The sequence below is a fragment of the Myxocyprinus asiaticus genome, chromosome 24 (genome assembly GCF_019703515.2).
Source record: "Myxocyprinus asiaticus isolate MX2 ecotype Aquarium Trade chromosome 24, UBuf_Myxa_2, whole genome shotgun sequence".
Lineage (NCBI taxonomy): Eukaryota > Metazoa > Chordata > Actinopteri > Cypriniformes > Catostomidae > Myxocyprinus > Myxocyprinus asiaticus.
The window spans coordinates 34209741-34222220 of NC_059367.1; the positions used below are offsets into that span (position 1 = coordinate 34209741).

The 12480-nt window shown below is 38.5% G+C and overlaps 1 protein-coding gene and 1 pseudogene across 4 annotated transcripts in view; both read right to left on the reverse strand.

The window, feature by feature from the left end:
* Positions 1–1447, reverse strand: part of LOC127414648 (dematin-like) — a 47688-nt gene extending 46241 nt beyond the window's left edge. For 3 of the 4 annotated variants that reach the window (XM_051652844.1, XM_051652842.1, XM_051652841.1), the window contains exon 1: positions 1181–1446. The gene's annotated coding sequence lies outside the window, so the exon portion shown is untranslated. Of the gene's footprint in view, positions 1–1180 lie in introns of all 4 variants that reach the window. The other variant, XM_051652845.1, reaches the window with a different exon arrangement.
* Positions 1448–1596: 149 nt separating this feature from the next.
* LOC127414674 (radial spoke head 14 homolog) lies at positions 1597–8413 on the reverse strand (annotated as a pseudogene).
* Positions 8414–12480: the final 4067 nt, after the last annotated feature.

A 12480-nucleotide genomic window follows, 5' to 3' on the forward strand; every position in this document is an offset into this window, starting at 1 on the left:
GAAATTCAAACACTACACGGCTGAGTGCATAGTGTATATTGTAAGTGCATAGTGTGTATTTGGTGAATATTTGGGTCACAGCTCAATTATTGAACTGAGGTGGACTAACGCACTAAAGTTAGCGGCAACACATTGCATGCGTTTGAAAACGTCACATCCGTCAGCTGTTAAACGGCGAATGCTTCTGTGTAGTAAATAAATCGATAAGTGTTTCATTTGGGATGATCCTACACTTTGGAAATTCATACACTACACGGATGAGTGCATAGTGTATATTGTAAGTGCATAGTGTATAGTGCGTCATTTTGTCACACAGCTAATGTCACACAATTTTACAGCTCAAATAATACACAAGTTTTAACATAAGAATTAATGTAAGCACTTTTATAAAACTATAAGCTTCTCATTTTTGCCTTTAAACCCTCCAAAAATTGGCCCCATTCACTTCCATTGTAAGTGCCTCATTGTAGCTAATCTTGACTTCTGCTTTTTTTTTTTTTTTTTTTTTTTTTTTTTAGATAAGGAGATATAGTTCGAATTTATTTTTTCTGGTGATCAGCATTATGCTGTCGACTGATCTTAACATGTTTTGAACCCGGAATATTCCTTAAAAAATAACTTCGATAACTAAAAGCGCCTCGAGACACTTGCAGTTCCATTCCTTGCGCTGCTTCTTGCTTTTTTAACGCCCCCTAGGATTTTTACTGTTGACTGAACACATCTAAAAACAAATATACCTCATGAGCGTGTTTCCAAAAAGCAGGTGTTGAGCTGGTCGAGAATATTCCCTCAGCTGTTTATAACCGCGCCAGCATCACGCACCTGTTCTCCGGTTTCCGTCGCCTCATGTTATGTAAAAGCATCAACCGCATAATCTCACCGACTACATCAATCCTTGGGCGATTTGTGATTGTTTGACGAAGGACCAAACACATCACGTTTTGTCATATGGTGTAATTGCTTGGATTACTTTTATATTAACAGTCGATTTAGATAGCAGCACAAGTATTATATATATTTTTATAGATGGTTTACTGACAGACCAACGTTATATGCGCTCGCGACCACGCACCCGTGTCAGCGTCGCGTTTTAATCCCGAAGGAAATCCCACGCTGGTCAAAATATTTTCGCACACTTTTATTTGTCTGAATAGACACAACATGTAAATTATTAACTTACCCATCCCACAAGAAGATACTCCTTCAGCAGAATATACAGCCTCCACCCCGTAATCTTCCTTGCAATATAATCCTTCCGTTTAATTGCACAAAAATAAATTCAGGATTTTAACGAAATGACTTTAAAAGAACGGGGCTGGCAAACCGAATTCAGCGCGTCCTCAGTATTTGGACCAAGTTGTTGCCTACAAGCAGCAACAAATATTTATCTGTCCTGACGCCGCATGTCCTGTGACAGATAGCGCAAACGTGCTCGCGCTCCCCGTTGACCGCTGATTCAATCCATTCGCCGCACCGAAACATGACACTGCACATTTCCACCTCCACACCGTGATTAAAACACACACACACACACACACACACACACTAAAGAATGGCAACTATCTACCAGTTCAAGCCATTTTTATTTCAATTAGACTATATAAATTGGAGTGTGGCATTCAGGAGAGGCACATGCTCCAGTAACTCTGCTCTGGCTCTAGGAACCTCTGCCAGGGCTGTAAGGGCACGGAGGTCATTGGCACACACTGCTGTATGCTCTCACCACCAGCTGAAGCAGAGAGGCGATGGCACCTGCTTTCAACACCTCGTACTTACCTGGAATAAGGCAGACATTAAGATGTACAGCGGCCCCAATATGTTTTTGAGCACTTAAGCCACACTTAAATATGCATTAATATCTTTGCATTATATAATCAAATATCAAACCAAGTGGTATTTCTATTAAAGAAAAATAGCACAAGCACAGTTTTTAAGCAAAATATTGCCATAAAAAAGTTTGTTAAATTTCAAGTGATAACGTAATAGATATATTATATATTCAAAATTAAGACAAAAGTATTTGGCCACTTTCTGGTTGTAAGACGTTAGTGCAACATACCTATATTTAGTGTGACTACAGCTATAATTGACTATAGTTAACTCGAACTTCACATGTGATTAAATTAAACACATGTGGCAGCCAGAAGTTTGGAATAATGTACAGATTTTGCTCTTACGGAAAGAAATTGGTACTTTTATTCACCAAAGTGGCATTCAACTGATCACAATGTATAGTCAGGACATTAATAACATGACAAATTACTATTACAATTAAAAAAAATAAAAAATAAATAAAATACAAATTCAGAACTTCTTAAACTACTTCAAAGAGATTTCATCAAAAAAATCCTCCATGTGCCGCAATGACAGCTTTGCAGATCCTTGGCATTCTAGCTGTCAGTTTGTCCAGATACTCAGGTGACATTTCACCTCACTCTTCCTGTAGCACTTGCCATAGATGTGGCTGTCTTGTCGGGCACTTCTCACACACCTTACAGTCTAACTGATCCCACAAAAGCTCAATGGGGTTAAGATCCATAACACTCTTTTCCAATTATCTGTTGTCCAATGTCTGTGTTTCTTTGCCCACTCTAACCTTTTCTTTTTGTTTTTCTGTTTCAAAAGTGGCTTTTTCTTTGCAATTCTTCCCATAAGGCCTGCACCCCTGAGTCTTCTCTTTACTGTTGTACATGAAACTGGTGTTGAGCGGGTAGAATTCAATGAAGCTGTCAGCTGAGGACATGTGAGGCGTCTATTTCTCAAACTAGAGACTGATGTACTTATCCTCTTGTTTATTTGTACATCTGGCCTTCCACATCTCTTTCTGTCCTTGTTAGAGCCAGTTGTCCTTTGTCTTTGAAGACTGTAGTGTACACCTTTGTATGAAATCTTCAGTTTTTTGGCAATTTCAAGCATTGTATAGCCTTCATTCCTCAAAACAATGATTGACTGATGAGTTTCTAGAGAAAGCTGTTTCTTTTTTGCCATTTTTGACCTAATATTGACCTTAAGACATGTCAGTCTATTGCATACTGTGGCAACTCAAAAACAAAAAGACAATGTTCTTCATTTAACGAACCAAATAGCTTTCAACTGTGTTTGATATAATGACAAGTGATTTTCTAGTACCAAATTATCAATTTAGCATGATTATTCAAGGATAAGGTGTTGGAGTGATGGCTGCTGGAAATGGGGCCTGTCTAGATTTGATCAAAAATGACTTTTTTCAAATAGTGATGGTGCTGTTTTTTACATCAGTACTGTCCTGACTATACTTTGTGATCAGTTGAATGCCACTTTGGTGAATCAAAGTACCAATTTCCTTCCAAAACAGCAAAATCTGTACATTATTCCAAACTTTTGACCGCCAGTGTACATCCACTAAAAATGACCTTGGGACCAGAAATGGCAAAAATATCTCAGAAAAGTTAAGTTAGTCCTGAGATAAAGTCTAGTATCATTTATTTGCAAATGCCACAATTGGTTTGATATTTTCCCTTATGCAATGACATTTATACATTTTTAATTGTGACTTGCAGGTGCTGTAAGCTTTTTTTATTTATTTATTTATTTTAGGGGATGGTATGCAGAAAATGTTCCCTGAAAGATATCGCTGAAATAAGTAACCTGAGATGTCACTCCAGTCTCTATGACAGAACTAGACTGTGTAAACAAAATGGCGAATGCGGGCCACGGACACATTCTTTAAACAGCCAATCAGAAGACTTTAGATGTGCTTTCTGCCTGTCAATCATTTTGCGTGTTCTCATAGTGTAGTAGTTGAAGCTGATCATTCAGTTTTCAGAGACAGATTCATGACAGTCCTCAGCTGAGGGCGCTATTTTGCTAGTGTTGCATTTGACAAAGGTGAGAAGATATGGAGCTATATATGTGCCACAATTCTGCGTAATCAAGATGTTATTTTGAGAACACAAAAGGTATTTTGCATACACGTGAACTCAGTTTTGTAAAGCAATGTCCCTTCTTGCAAAGATTTATTTTATTTTTAGCAAATGAAAATCAATTTTGTGCTCAAATAAAGTTTATTTGAATGTGAATCTGCACAGAATTCTGAAATGTTACTCCACTGTTTTTGCGTGTGCAAGATCTCACTTGCTCTCTCCTCATACCCACTCTGCGTGCACTCATAGCTTTGACTGTTCGCTTGCTCAACAGGGTCACAGCGTGGTACAGTGTGCCAGAATTTCAGCCAATCAGAGATGGGGGGGGGGGGTATATTTGGACCAACTTTATATTAGGTGTCTTTAACTACTTTGTAGTTAAGCATATGATACAATGTACTTATTATGCACATAAGGGTTTTTGCATTGTACTTATATTTAAAGTACCTGCATGTAGTTACATCTGTAGTTACACTGTTAACCTTACCCCTAACCCTAAACCTAATCTAACACTAACCCTTACCCTAAACCTGCTTCTAAACTTATCTGTACCTCAACCTCAGTAGCAGCAAATGTGAATCTTGTGAGAATTTTGCAGAACAACATGTAGTTACACAATAATTAAATTGTATTGTATGTATTTTAATGTTAGTGCATAGTAGTTAAAGACACCTAATATAAAGTGGGACCAAATATTTTACCATTGGCTAGATCACAGATCATACTGCTAATCAAAACAGGAAGAAGAGAAGAAGGGGATAGTTTGTTTTCAACAATGGAAATGTGTAATATACCTTTTTTAGTCTATACAATGTACAATTTTTAAGTCTGTACACTGCCAATATGCTTACTAGCTAGCTAATTATCTGGCTAGCTCTCCTAGTATGGTCTATATTATTTGGTTCTCTTGGCTAACTATCTACTTTACCAAGTTACACTTACTGTACGTAGCTACTAGCTTGACCATGTTAGCTACCACATTCATTTGAAATGGTATCAATTTAATCTCCCCCATGTGAAAAACTCTTTAAGACCAATGTAATAGTGTAGTTTTGGGTGAACTTTATTTGACTTCTATCTATCCCACAGGATATTCTGAGAGAGCAGTTTATTATAATCAATGTGATAAAATTACAGTCTGCCATGGATCAGCAACAACTGAACCTTCTTCTTCTTTTTGTAATTATTTCATGAAATATTATTTCTTTAATAAACATGTTATTTTGTCTACCTTCTTTAATGTGCCGGACCATGAATACGCATGGCCAGCCCCCAATTGGGCTAATCAGCGGAGGAGAGGAATAAATGCAGCGGAATGTGGCAGTTCGGGAGAGAGAGAGCCACATGCAGCTGCCATGTGTGTGTTTATGTTCTTGTGTCTTTTTGTTTAAGTTCCTATTAAAATATTACTTTGATTGTTCAGCCGGTTCCCGCCTCCTCCTTTCCCATTACAAAATGTTACAGGGGCCTTTCTAATTCAATGGCTCAGTCTCATGGAATTTCCAGAACGGCTAAAATAGAGCGCAACAGGCCACGTTCACACAGCAACAGAATACGGTTTTCAGTCCTGTTTTGAGTGCTTTATACGGTTATGTTCACACACAAGTCAGTTATTTACGAGTGTCACAACCGCATTCTATAACTGAACTGACACCCGCAAATTTTCAGGACTCACGACCGCATTTTTGGCAAACATGTGCTGTGTGAATGGAACCGTACTGGACAACTAGTTGTTAGTCACATTATATAATGTGAGAAAGAACGCAGTGCACTGTACACGCCAGTGTCTCGTGTTAATCATGAGGGGTTTCGTTTACTCACAGAGATGGAGATATGAGCTGCATGTCATCTGAAGATCCAACTGCTGTCTTTCACCAAAGCTGATTAAGATTGCGAGTCGTGCAACAAATGCTGCACTCTGAACTTGGTTAAAAATCATTCAAAGCCGCTGACGGTTAATTGTGATTTGATGAATGAACTTGCGCCTCATATGGACTTGTTTATTTAATAAAGCGTTTTCAATTGTAATAAGACATGATGGTGTTATGGATGTTGCCATCTTTAATATTTACTTCAGTCACTATGGATGCAGCCATTAGAATACGGTTGTGACTTAGGTTGTTCATTCATACAGACAGTATTCAAGCTGCTACTATAAGATGTTGTATGAACAGGACATTTCAAGACTCATACCTGTCCAGTAAATGCGGTTGTCAATCCCAAACACTGACTGTGTGAATGTAGCCACAGTCTGGTTACAGAAGTACAAATCCCATGAATATTTTCCACAGACAAATTGATTTTCAACGATAACTTTTAAACCTTTAAAGACAGACATACCTTGAACTCTGAGGTTGTTCATCGATGGTATATGATTCCGTTGAAGCCATCCGTCTACGTTATTTCAACTTCATTGTTTAAAAATCATGTTTGATAGGGGAATTCATAGTAAACAACTAAATTACCCATGATCCAACAGAGAAAGATCTATCAATCAAAGAACTGTGGTCAACCAAGCCCGTGGATTGCGCCTTGGAGCGACTGCCCACTCACATGATGCACTGTGAATGACATAATCGAGTCGGTGTCTCTTCACCCTTAAACTACTTATCTGTTTGTACAAATCAGAATATTTTTCAATAAATGTAAATGTATATTGTTTCCATACTTATGATCAACAACCTAACATCAATAGTTTTATATATTTCCATAGTTTTTTATTCATTGACATCATTAGCAATGCTTCATGGGATTGTAGTCTCGTGCTCTCTTGTACCTTTGTCTTTTTGTCCGATTTTTAAATACTTTTTTCCCTCAAAACAAAGTTCGTTATGTTGTAATTCACCTCAGAGCTGGTTGGTTTGGTTCATATTATGTAGCTTAAAGCACCTTTAAGTGTCCAAATAATTATTTGTAATGTTTTTGTACTGCACTATATGTATGTCATTGTTTCTAATTGAGTAATATTCACCATTAGCTGATTAAAAAAAAATGTCTAAAGTTAAAGTTGAAACATGCATACACCCTGTATTTTGTTTGCAATACTAAATATAGAATGCGATAACATCTATCCTTTTTTTGGTGTTTTTTCATGGCCTTTTAATGGGATAAGGAAAGTAGAGAGGTGACAGGAAATGAGAGGGAGATGAGTGGGAATGGGATTGGGAAAGGACTTCAAGAGCTGGGACTCAAACTCGGGTCACCCGCGATGCATCAGCACCACATGTCATGAGCGCAGCCTGCCAGGCTAGGGCTCTGATGATAACATCTATCCACCATTAATCAGGGTGACCTCTCTTTAGCTGGACCTTTTTCACATATCCCAGTTTGGAATGCGTAAAATGATAGCAGGGTAAACTTGTATAGTGGTGAATGGAAGACCACAGCAAATAACATTTTTGCTACCAGTTTGCTCCAACAGCAATAAAAGAGGAGTGTTAAAAACAATCCACTATTAAGCTTCACAGCTTTCCAAAAGAAGAAAAATATAGAGAGTGGTGAATTATGACAGTCAGAAAAGAGAAAGAGGCCAAATTTTCTGTCACTCTCTCAGCAGCTGTATTAGAAACCTCATCGCAGCTATGGTAACTAGTTTTTTAAAACTAATTCCAGGTTAAAATACTACAAAATATAATGTCATAAATTGACACTAAACAATAAAAAAATGGCAAATATGAAACGTTTGCTAGATTTATGCTGTTAAATTAGGCGAGTCATCAATGTCTGTGTAAAGGGTCCATTAAATTTTATGCTGATCCTTGATGATAACAGCTGTGTTCATAATGGTTCCTGCAGCATTAACGACAATCCCTTGGTCATCATCCAACAGCAGATTAACCAACATAGGCAGTAGATCCTCCTTACACACATTCATCTTGCCATTTGCAGGCACACTAAGAAAACAGAACAGAAATTCAGACTTCTTATTATGACAGATCTTAAAGAGAAAATGCAGTTTCAACTTTTTTTTTTCCTCACATGACTCTCAATCGATTGTCTTTAACAACTAATTAATGAACTAAATTCACCCTCACACAGCAGCCTAATGTGGAGAGGATTAAGTACGGATGTTCTCTTCTTCAACTGGGAACTTCAGCACCAATTTGGGCACCAGACCCATTGACACCATAAATACTGCTCCTGTAGAAGAAATTACAGAGGGTGAGAAAAAAAACAAATCATCTTTTTAAAGTATTTACCCCTGTCCCCATGCGTTCCATCTGCTCTGAAACAGACCTATAAAACAAATGAGTCACCTGAGGGAAATTCGGCTATCCTGTTAAGTGCTTGGTGCACGTTATTACAACAGGGTCCTCCAAAAGGTTGGCAAGGGGACCAATCACATCATATTTTAAAACAGCCTCCCTGTGTGAACATGAACATATCGATGAAGTGAATACTATTGAAAAAAGCAATCTTTTTGTCAGAATGTTGGATTTTACTGTCCTTGACTGTCGTAAGTAGTACTCTAAGATTTTAAAGGTGCACTCTTTTTTGCCACCTCGTGACATCAATGTTGCATCATGCAAAAGTTTTAATTTAGTTTATATGCCATTGTAGACATGCACTATTCACAGTCAGCCACTGTTAATTTATACCAAGATTGAAATTGTCAGAAAACAGGAGGGTTACCAAGATAAAGTGAATAGTATTCGGCTAGTTATGCAATCTCAAGATGTCAGCCCCCATGAGGTGACCCGTTCCATGTAAAATAAAACAGGATTTATTTGGCCACTGATAAAAATTTCTTCACATGTAAGTGTACATGGTTTTAAACATATTTTTCAGATTAAAATTTTTATTGGTTGCTCTTCAAGCATGACACATAACACAACAAAACATTCATGTACAGAGTCAACCATTACCCCCCTTAAACCCCATTATTTCCCTTCCCCCCTCCCAATCCCCAACCCTATCCCTGTGGCCAAGCCTGAGTACACACGCAGATAATAAATAAATAATAATAATAATAATAATAATAATAATAATAATATATATACAGGTGCATCTCAATAAATTAGAATGTCGTGGAAAAGTTCATTTCAGTAATTCAACTCAAATTGTGAAACTCGTGTATTAAATAAATTCAATGCACACAGACTGAAGTAGTTTAAGTCTTTGGTTCTTCTAATTGTGATGATTTTGGCTCACATTTAACAAAAACCCACCAATTCACTATCTCAAAAAATTAGAATACATCATAAGACCAATTAAAAAAAACATTTTTAGTGAATTGTTGGCCTTCTGGGAAGTATGTTCATTTACTGTATATGTACTCAATACTTGGTAGGGGCTCCTTTTGCTTTAATTACTGCCTCAATTCGGCGTGGCATGGAGGTGATCAGTTTGTGGCACTGCTGAGGTGGTATGGAAGCCCAGGTTTCTTTGACAGTGGCCTTCAGCTCATCTGCATTTTTTGGTCTCTTGTTTCTCATTTTCCTCTTGACAATACCCCACAGATTCTCTATGGGGTTCAGGTCTGGTGAGTTTGCTGGCCAGTCAAGCACACCAACACCATGGTCATTTAACCAACTTTTGGTGCTTTTGGCAGTGTGGGCAGGTGCCAAATCCTGCTGGAAAATGAAATCAGCATCTTTAAAAAGCTGGTCAGCAGAAGGAAGCATGAAGTGCTCCAAAATTTCTTGGTAAATGGGTGCAGTGACTTTGGTTTTCAAAAAACACAATGGACCAACACCAGCAGATGACATTGCACCCCAAATCATCACAGACTGTGGAAACTTAACACTGGACTTCAAGCAACTTGGGCTATGAGCTTCTCCACCCTTCCTCCAGACTCTAGGACCTTGGTTTCCAAATGAAATACAAAACTTGCTCTCATTTGAAAAGAGGACTTTGGACCACTGGGCAACAGTCCAGTTCTTCTTCTCCTTAGCCCAGGTAAGACGCCTCTGACATTGTCTGTGGTTCAGGAGTGGCTTAACAAGAGGAATACGACAACTGTAGCCAAATTCCTTGACACGTCTGTGTGTGGTGGCTCTTGATGCCTTGACCCCAGCCTCAGTCCATTCCTTGTGAAGTTCACCCAAATTCTTGAATCGATTTTGCTTGACAATCCTCATAAGGCTGCGGTTCTCTCGGTTGGTTGTGCATCTTTTTCTTCCACACCTTTTCCTTCCACTCAACTTTCTGTTAACATTCTTGGATACAGCACTCTGTGAACAGCCAGCTTCTTTGGCAATGAATGTTTGTGGCTTACCCTCCTTGTGAAGGGTGTCAATGATTGTCTTCTGGACAACTGTCAGATCAGCAGTCTTCCCCATGATTGTGTAGCCTAGTGAACCAAACTGAGAGACCATTTTGAAGGCTCAGGAAACCTTTGCAAGTATTTTGAGTTGATTAGCTGATTGGCATGTCACCATATTCTAATTTTTTGAGATAGTGAATTGGTGGGTTTTTGTTAAATGTGAGCCAAAATCATCACAATTAAAAGAACCAAAGACTTAAACTACTTCAGTCTGTGTGCATTGAATTTATTTAAAACACGATTTTCACAATTTGAGTTGAATTACTGAAATAAATGAACTTTTCCACGACATTCTAATTTATTGAGATGCACCTGTATATATATATATATATATATATATATATATATATATATATATATATATATATATATATATATATATATTTAAAAATAATAATAATAATAATAAATAAAATAAATACACACATTTATAACTATAAGTCCTTCTCCAATGCCCCTCCCCGAGAGCCCTCCAAAAATACCAAGTAACTGCCCCACTTTTTTTTCAAACAACTCCCAGTTACCTAGCATTCTTTGTGACAACTCCTCCAATGCCGCCACCCTGCCCATCTCTGTGCACCACTCCTGAAATTAGGGTGCTCCAGCCGACTTCCATCCCCTAAGGATGACCTGTCTGCCAATCATAACACTGGCTAGGACCCAATTATTTATGTGCTTATCCCCTATATTAATGACCGCCCCATCGCCTAAAATACAGAGTCTGGGGCAAAATGAAATTTGAGTGCCCAATACGTCACACATAAAACTCTGAACCCTCAACCAAAATTCTTGGATCTTAACAAACCACCAAAAAACATGGGTTGTGTCCCCATCTTCCGATTGTCATCGCCAGCAGGTGGGTGTGTCTTTAAGACCAAGCCTATACAATCTAGAGGGGGTCCAATAGAATCGATGTAAAATCTTGAATTGCATAAGGCGCACCCTTGCATCTCTAGATGTAGACTTGACGTTTTTTAGAATCCTAGCCCACACTCCCTCGTCCAATACCAAGTATTAAATCTTTCTCCCATAATCTCTTGAGAGAAGTTGAAGATCCGTCCCCCAGACTCTGAATTGGCAGGGAGTAATACACTGATGCCTCATGACCTTTTCCAAAAGCAGTAATCACCACTTCTAGAGTATCTGCCACTTTAGGGGGGTGTATGCTACTTCCAAAAATAGTACAAAGCAGGTGGCGCAGCTGTAAATTCCTAAAGAATTGGGAATCCCAAAATGTTGAACCATATTTTCAAAGGATCTCAACACTCTACTCTCATATATGTCACCGAGCGTATTAACCTCTCTCACAATCCACTCTAACCAGTAGAAAGGGGACTTATTAATACATAACTTGGGGCCAGCATATGCTCGAAGCATCATTTAAATAAATGTCTGAATTAAACACTCTGGACACTTTTGTCCATTCCGCATGCAAATGCGAGATAACAAGGTGTAACTTAACTTCTCAGATTAGTTTGATAGAAAGGCTTTGCAGTGGCGAAATAGGGGCAAGAAATTCCTGTTCAATATAAAACCAGGGAGGGGCTCTCTCAGGTGGAATTTACCAATAAGCCAAATGTCTGAGACCGAATGCATAATAATAAAACAAAATCTTGGGTAGGCCTAGTGCACCTTTGTCAATCGGCCTATGCAGCTTACTGAAATGTATTCTGGGATGTTTACCATTCCAAATAAAGGACTTCGCTATGTCATCAAATTGCTTGAAATAAGAGAGGGGGACATCTACAGGGAGAGACTGTAGCAGGTAGTTGAATTTTGGAATACAATTCATTTTATTAACATTAACCTTCCCAATCATCGATAAATGTAATGAAGCCCACCTGCCCACATCGCTCGAAAACCTTTTTATTAAGGGATCAAAATTAGCTCTAACTAAATCAGACAAATTTGCTGGGAATAAAATGCCCAAATACTTAATGCCCTGTTTGGGCCACTGGAAGGCGCCCGGCTGGAAAAACGTTCCCGGGCGGTACGCTGTCAGAGCCAAAGCTTCGGATTTAGACCAGTTAACTCTGTATCCTGAGAACTTAGAAAAGGAACTAATAATTCTGTGGAGGCAAGGCATAGATCTAGTAGGGTCGGAGACAAATAATAAAATATCATTTGTGTAAAGCAGAAGCTTATGCGCCACACATCCCGCCATCACCCCTGGAAAATCATCCTCCTTTCTTATTGCAGCTGCTAATGTTTCCAGGGCAAGACAGAACAATAATGGGGAAACAGGGCAACCCTGCCAGGTGCCCCTATCAAGAGTAAATTAATCTGAAAATAATCCATTTGTTTGTACCGCCA